This window comes from Sminthopsis crassicaudata, chromosome 1 (genome assembly GCF_048593235.1).
Source record: "Sminthopsis crassicaudata isolate SCR6 chromosome 1, ASM4859323v1, whole genome shotgun sequence".
NCBI lineage: Eukaryota > Metazoa > Chordata > Mammalia > Dasyuromorphia > Dasyuridae > Sminthopsis > Sminthopsis crassicaudata.
Window position 1 is genome coordinate 478400793 of NC_133617.1, and position 8197 is coordinate 478408989.

The window sequence follows — 8197 nt, forward strand, 5'->3', positions numbered from 1 at the left end:
TATATGTTCTTGGATATGAGAATCCAGATTTCAGAATGCTCGGAGGGGCCTGCAGGACTCTTAGGCTGGAATTCTTGGTGGTCAGTAGCCTCATCTGTTTTTTTTTTGGCAAAGTCCCTGAAAGCCCTGATCTACAGAGCATTGGTGCTTACCATTAAACATGGGAGAGCAAACATAGTGGGACAGGGTTTGGAGAGGGGAATATTATGTATAGACCTCAAAGCATTGTAGCTCTTGAACTTGGAAGATGAGGAATTGCCCAGGGAGGATGAACTTATAGAAAATGAACCACAAATAAGCAAAATTGAAGTTTGTGAACATTCCACCTCTCTTCCAGGAAATCTCTGGGGAAGGGAGCTTTGGCTCTCCTGACATTCAGCGACCTATCAATCTTGTCAACTAATTCCTGCTTAGAGCTATTCCTTCTGGAAGGGATATTTGCATTTCAAAAGGAAAATATGAAGATATCTATAGTAATGGCTCTCTAATGGTGGAATTTTTAGGCTTTGTGACAGACTAGTAAGGAGATATCTTGGGGAATAGAGAGGGCTTCCTAGAATTTGTCTAGCCACATAACTCATAACACATGACTCAGTGGATAGAGTGCTGAGTCTGGAGTCAGGATGTCTCATCTTTTAAAATTCATATCTGACCTCAGACACTTCCTAGTTGTGTGACCCTGAACAAGTCACTTAATTCTAGTTTACCTGTTTCGTTATCAGTAAAATGAGGACTATTAATAGCACTTACTCCTGGGGTTGTTGTGAAGATCAAATGAGATAAATTGGCCTTTGCTTCAATTGCCTCAATTTAAAAAAGGAGTAATAATAGCACATGCTTCCTATGGTGGTTGTGAGGATCAAACAGAAAACATTTGTAAAATGCTTAGCACAATTCCTGGAACAAGTACTATATTATTATTATTATTATTATTATTATTATTATTATTATTAGCTAGTCCACAAGCATTTAATTTTTATTTGTTGTACTAGGCCGGGGACACAAAGGCAAAAAACAAAATAGTCATGAAAGAATTTCAAGAAGATGCTATTTTGAATTATGCTTTGAAGGAAGCTGAGGAGTCTATAAAGTAAGTGAGAGAATGTATTCTAATCTTGCATAACCTCTTTCAGAGAGGTGGGTAACTTCATTAAGAATTGCTTAAATTCTTACTTTGTGACAGGTAAAAATAATCTTACCCTCTTGTTCAGTCATTTTCCAGTCATGTTTGACTCTTCATGACTCTACTTGGGGTTTTCTTGGCAGAAATACCAGAGTGGTTTACTAATTCCTTCTCCAGCTCATTTTACAGATGAGAAAACTGAGGCAGAGTTAAGTAACTTGTCCAGGATCATATTGCTGGTGAGTGATAAATCTTTCTGATTCTAAATCCAATGCCCTGTATACAATATTGCCACCTAGCTCCCCCTGCCCTCTAGATGTTTACATTTTGTTGGAGGGAGATAACCTATGTTTATGTCAAACACATACAGACAGAGACAAGATTATTTTGAAGGGATGGTGGTGAAGGCTGTCATAGTTGAGGGGACCAGGGAAGGTCCCATGGAGAAGGTGATATTTATATATCTGTGTCTTAAAGGAAATCAGGGATGCCAGGGGCAGAGGTGAGGAGGGTGTGCCTTCCAGGCATAAGTAACAGCCAGTACAGAGGCTCTGAGACAGGATATTAAATCTCATATCTGAGGAACGGCAAGAAGACCAGTTTGTCTAGACTATGGAGTCTAAGCAGGGTAGTGATATGTAATAAGACTAAAAAGAGACCAGGTTGTGAAAAATTTAAAAAGGCCAAACACTGTCAGGGCTTCCTGTGTATATCCTGTCATATCCTTCCTGTGTAACCTGTGTAACTATTTGGATATGTGATCTCATTTGATTAAAAAAAAAACCCATCCTCAAAACTCAATCTTGCAAATGAAGTGCTATTTAATTCCCATTTTACAGATGAAGAAACTGAGGCTGAGCGATTAACTCTCTCAGAGTCTCATAGCTGGTAAGAGTAGAAACAAGATTTGATCTTAGGACTTCTAGATGCCAAGTTCAGTGTTCTATATACTGTACCACTTAGCTTTCTTCTTGGTCTTCACTTTTGTATTTTGTGAACTAAGAGGATTAGATTAAGATGACTTCTGTTTGTGAAAGGTAGCTTCCAAATTTAACTATGTGTTCCTATAATTTGTTGTTTGATTGCTCAAAAAATTGAGATGGAATCCTTGGGAAACTCAGAATAAGGCTGATCTCGAGTTGGCAGGTGTGGCTTGGCAGATAGATATGTGGGGGGGAGGGGTGTCAGAGCTTGGTGATGGGCCATATATTGAAAAAGAGTGCCAACCATCACTTCTTTCCCCATCCCCGATCTTGCCCTCGAGGTTCTGTTTCTCTTCTCAGTCCAGTTCCTCAAACCTGAGCAGACTGGACATTGATAATCTCTCTGGAAGCCATTCTTGTGGAATGAGACCAAAATGCTTGGAGGCAAGGTCAGGAAGGGTCAGGAAGGAGAGAGGTTCCTCTTCTGATGGGCATCAGTTCTGGTCCATGGCCCAGAGTACTGGTACCCATGGTGGAATGTGATCTGGGCCTAAGGCTGTCATATTGGCAATTATTGCTACTAATTCCACACTCCCCGAAATGGACCCTGGAGTCTCCTAGATTGGACTGGAGAGAAACCTGTCCAATTCTGCCTCCTTTCAACCTGCTGAGACTCATGATGCCAGATTGCCTGGCCTTGGCCCTTAGCCTTATCCCCTGAGGGGATTTTGGAATTGAATTTCTGTGTTCCTAGGTGGAGCTCAAGTCTGGCTCATCAAATTCAGACCTGAGATCACACATGGTGGAGACTGGGACAAGCCCAATGAATGCTACTGGACTAGACACTGTTTAAAATCTATGGTGTTGCCCAGACAGAATAGAATTGGGATGCAATCTAGGTCAAAAGAAATTAGTGGTATTTTTTTTTTCTCATTTAGGACTGGTAGTGAGTTTCAAATGAAATAAAGGATATAAAGCATTTTTTTCAAACCTTAAAGCACCTTATTAGTGCCAATTATTACTGTTTTACTATTTAAAAGTTTTTTTTTAAATTTTTATTATTAGCCTCCAGGTCTCAAATCTGGTGATGACTTCATTCTCTGAGACTTCTATTATACTCCTGCTAAACCCAAGCAATGTTTATAGAGGGATACAGAATTTGCCAGTAAATGTTTAACAACCAGAACTCTGAAAAGGAGAGAAAAATGTGTATATTTTAAAGTTTAATATGAATTCTTAATTCTTTCTAGTCTAATAGCAAAAAATAAAAACACCAATAAATCAAGCCTAGATTTGCAGCCACTAATAATTTCTGAAGTAAATTTAAATTTAAATAGACAATTTAACAATCAGCTGTTCAAATTCAAACAGTCAGCTGGTTCCAGCACATCCCTTTAGGGTTGTTGTTTGTTTTTGTCTTTTTTTTCAGTTATATCTCATTTTTCATGATCCCATTTGGAACTTTCTTGGGAAAAATACTGTAGTGATTTTCCATTTTCTTCCTCAGCCCATTTTACAGTTGAGGAAACTGAGGCAAACAGGGTGAAGTGACTTGTCCAGAGTTATACAGCTAGTAAGGGTCTAAGGACATCAGGGAGATGAGTCTTCCTGATTCCAAGCTCCAGTGCTCTATTCACTGCCCCACCAAGGTGCCCCAGCCTATAAGGTTAGGATTCAGGTTAGAATTCACACCCTGGATAGTAAGCCTAGCTTAGGGTCTTACTACAATACAGAGTTGTTTAATCCTTACATAGTGCTGAATAAGATATTTTAAAAAAATAAATTATTACTTCTGGAGGGGTCCTTATAATGTAAGGAAGAAATCCTCACTCTCAAGCCCCTACCTCATGGCAAGTTCATCCAACCCTTCCTTACTAATGCTACCTTGAAACTGTATAACACATTATGCTTCATTTTTTTTATAGTATTTTGTTTTTTCAATTACATGTGAAGATAGTTTACAACATTCATCTTTGCGAGATTTTGCATTCCAATTTTTTTTCTCTCCCACGCTTCCCTCTCCTCTTTCCAAGACAGCAGGCAATCTGATGTAGATTATATATGTACAATCATTTTAAGCATATTTCCATATTTGTCATATTGTGAAAGAAAAAAATCAGAACAAAAGGGAAAAACCATGAGAAAGAGAAAGTAAACAGACAGACAAAAAAAGAAGGGGTGAGAATAGTAACTTTGATCTGCATTATGTTTCTGTATTTCTCTCTCTGGATGCAGATGGTATTTTCCATCCCAAGTCTATTGGAATTGTATTAGATCAGTGTATTGCTGAGAAGAGCTAAGTTTATTACAGTTGATCATCACATAATTTTGCTATTACCATGTACAATGATCCCTTGGTTCTGCTCACTTCATTTAGCATCAGTTCATGTAAGTCCAGATTTTTCTGAAATCAGCTTGCTCATCATAAAATTCATTTTCTTTTAAATTTTTTATTCATTTTGAAGTCAAATATGAAGACAAAAACAGAACATTTCCACATATATAGCACAACATAAAGACAGCATGCAATATAAAACCATGAATTTCCATTTTATGCTGTTTACTTTTTTCTTAAAATTATCTAATAAAGAGTACAATCATTTTCAAAGCTCCCAAGCTTCTCTGTGCTTAATTCTAAGTTTTTTTTAGTTCTCTTCTGTGCTTTTAATTTTTTTTCTCCTTCCCTCCCCACACTATCCTATAGAAGGCTACTAATAGACACAGATATGTACATACATGTAAAACCATACTATATATACTTCTGTTTATCAGTTCTTTCTTGGAGGTAGATGGTATCTTTACCAGTCCTTTGCAGTTGATTTGAATATTTATAATACTCAAAATAACTTAGTTGTTTAAAGTTGCTCTTAGAACAATACTGCTGTTACTGTGCACAACGCTCTCTTGGTTCTGCTCATTTTACTCTTCATTATTTCATGCAGATCTTCATGTTTTTCTAAAATCAACCAGCTCATTTTATAACACACTAGTATTCCATATCAGATATGATGTTTTCCAAAGCACTTTCATATAACTAACCTCATTCAAAGCCTCTCTGAAATCATGTGAGGTGTCTATTTTGCAGATGAAGTGACTATGACACAAAAACTTGGAGTATAGATCTGGGTTTGAGTCTTGTTTGTATTTGCTTATCACAGGCAAGTCAGCTGATATCCCCCACAAGCTTCAGTTTACTCATTTGAAAATAAGTGTGCCTATGGTATCACCTTACAGGGTTGTCATTGGAATCAAATAATATGTTAAGGAAAGTGCTTTGTAAACCCTAAATGTTATATAAATGTCAGCTGTTATTCTTTAGAGGACAAGGCCACAGGACAATTTAGATGATAGCCGGGCAAGTGGTTGGAGCTCTTAGGAAGAAAGATGTTTTAGAAATTTAGAGTCATAATGTGCTTATTTCTAGCTTGGAGACAGCATGCTCTGAGAGCCACAATGTGCTTTAAATGGAGAGGAAGGCATCAAGGAGGAGGCTGCTCCAGGCACCATTGCCATTGGAGACATGATTTAGGAAAGTAAGGAAGGAGGATTTTTTTTCTCTCTCAACAGGCAAGAAGAGTGCCTTTCTTCAGAAAGGATTTTGAATCATTCTTAAAAGAAGGAAGATGCAATCTCCTGCTCCCTTCCTGTAAAACACTTTATATGTCTAGTTCTTAGGAACTTTACCTAAAATAAGGAATCAAGCTAAATGTTCTGTAATAATACCTAATGATATAGGTGGTGTAGTCTGCTAAGGACCTAAGTGCAAATCCTGTTTCAGACACTAGCTATGATCCTAGATAAATCATTTGCACTCTTTGTGCCTCAGTTTCCTCATCTTTTAAAAAATTTTATTATTGTTTTCTTTTTTTTTTTGCTTATACATGTACATTAATTAAAAAAACACATTTCTTTTGTTTTATTTCTCTAATATTTTCCCCTTATTAACATTCAAAACAAAACAAAATTTTTACATTTGCTTCTAAAAATCTATGGGTTTTAGGTTCTTTCTCTTAGCCCCACCTTCAGTTAAGAAACCACTTGTGAAGTTATGCAAAGTATTTCTGTAAAAATCATGTTGTGAAAAAAAAAGTCTCTCACCCTAATGAAAATAAAAAATCCTCCAGGAGGGAGGGAGAGAAAGAGAGAGAGAGAGAGAGAAAGAGAGAGAGAGAGAGAGAGAGAGAGAGAGAGAGAGAGAGAGAGAGAGAGAGAGAGAGAGAGAGAGAGATATGGAGGGGGAGAGAGAGACTATCTTGAACCTCTCAGTAAGATGAGGAAAGTAGTACAAGTATGATAATACCCATTTTACAGATGAGGAAACAAATTCAGAGAGGTTAAATTGCTTGCCCAAGATCACCCAATTAAAAAGTATACTTGTGGAAATTTTAGGGTCCCTCCTAATTCTGTGATTCTAGAAGCCCTTAATTTAAACTGCCCTTTGATAATTTGGGCTTTGTTCTGTAATCATCTTTTAGCCTGAGCTTTTTGCACAGATTTATCCACAAACACTCATGGGGTCCCTCTCAGATCGATGGCATAGTTCGGTATAGCTGACCTACTTTAGAGCCCAGACCGACCATTTCAAGTTGTCCATTTTCCCCATCCAGGTTTGTCTGTGCAAGTGACAACTTCAGTACTTTCCTGCAATGGACCCCAAAGTTTTGCCTCTGACCTGCTTCTCATAGCACAAGCTTGTGGACCTACATTGGGAGTGGCTGTTTCCTGTGGACTCATCCATGTGAGTACACAGACAGAACCAAGAGAATTCCTACTGAGGTGGTAGGCATGTTTCAGGTGCCAAAGATGTCACAAGGACTGATTTTCATTGGCACGTGGGCCACTTGCTGCCCCCTGCCCCCTTCCCTTCCTGCTGCTTGTAAGAGCTGCTCCTGCCTACTCTGCCAATGGGTCAGTGGCCAGTGGATTCTTCTCCCCCTCCCCTATTCCCCGATGCATGTTCCATTTCCCCCTACTTCTGCTGTACCAGAAGGAAAGGGGTCGGGAACCTTGGCTCAATACTTTTCAAAGACTGCCAAATGGAGATCTATATTATAATGAAACATAAACATCATAATACAGTCTATCCATTTTTTACTAAGTATTTACAACCACCCTATTTATTTATTCAGTCTCTTGCCATCACATCCCATGTCTTGTAGTCCCTGTGCTACTTTATGGTATATAAGAATTACTGACAATATTGAAGTTATCATAATATAGTAGTGAACACAGAAGCATATGTAATTGTAGCATAATAGAATAACTTAAATAGTATCATTGACATTTTAAAAAATCGTCATAATGCTTTTAACTCTTATTGCGGACTTTCTTGACTTATGAGATTTACAAAAGGAATGTTCAAGGTGTCATATTTTAGGTTCTTCACGAAGGCAAATACTGTATCTTTTCTTGTATAATTATTAGGCATAGGAGGTGGATAGTGAATACTTGTTGAATTTGGATGTCAAATTTCAACATAGTATAACAAAGTCTCTTCTAGCCTTTCTTAGAGATATGCCCAATTTTATATTTTAGTTATTTTTTATTTCACCAGTGTGAGCTTTCTTTCTATCTAAGCAAATCATAATTGCCATAGTTGATAGTTTTAGGAAAGCAGTATCTACTACTACTATTATAATTGCTACTGTTGCTGTTGCTACTGTTGCTATCATCACCCTACCATTACCGCTGCTGTTGATACTACTAATGGCAAAAACAACTGATATTTATACAGTGTTTTTAAGCTTGCAAAGAGTTTTAGATTCATTAGCTCATTTAAGGCTCAGGACCACTTAGGGGCCATGTACCATATAGTTATGACTTTATTATTATCCCCATTTCACAGAGCTTTCTTGTAAACAACTTGCCCATAGTCTAATAGGTGATAAATGTCAGAGATAGGCTTTAAACAAGTCTTTCTTTTTTTATATGACTATAAATTGTTTTGATTTTTTCTTTTTTGATTTCTTTTGATTTCTTTTTAAAATTAATTTTATAATTATATTTGTTGACAGTATATATGCGTGGGTAATTTTTTACAACATTATCCCTTGTACTCACTTCTGTTCCGAATTTTTCTCTCCTTCCCTCTACCCTCTCTTCTAGATGGCAGGCTCCCTACATGTTAAATGTGTTATAGTATATCCTAGAT

The 8197-nt window shown here is 37.3% G+C and overlaps 1 long non-coding RNA gene across 1 annotated transcript in view; it reads left to right on the forward strand.

Annotated features, from left to right (window-relative positions):
- LOC141550455 (uncharacterized) overlaps window positions 1–7924 on the forward strand; it is a 40696-nt gene extending 32772 nt beyond the window's left edge. Inside the window, exon 3 of the long non-coding RNA XR_012484606.1 lies at window positions 6654–7924. This is a non-coding gene — a long non-coding RNA (uncharacterized LOC141550455). The remainder of the gene's footprint in view (window positions 1–6653) is intronic.
- The last annotated feature ends 273 nt before the right edge of the window (window positions 7925–8197 follow it).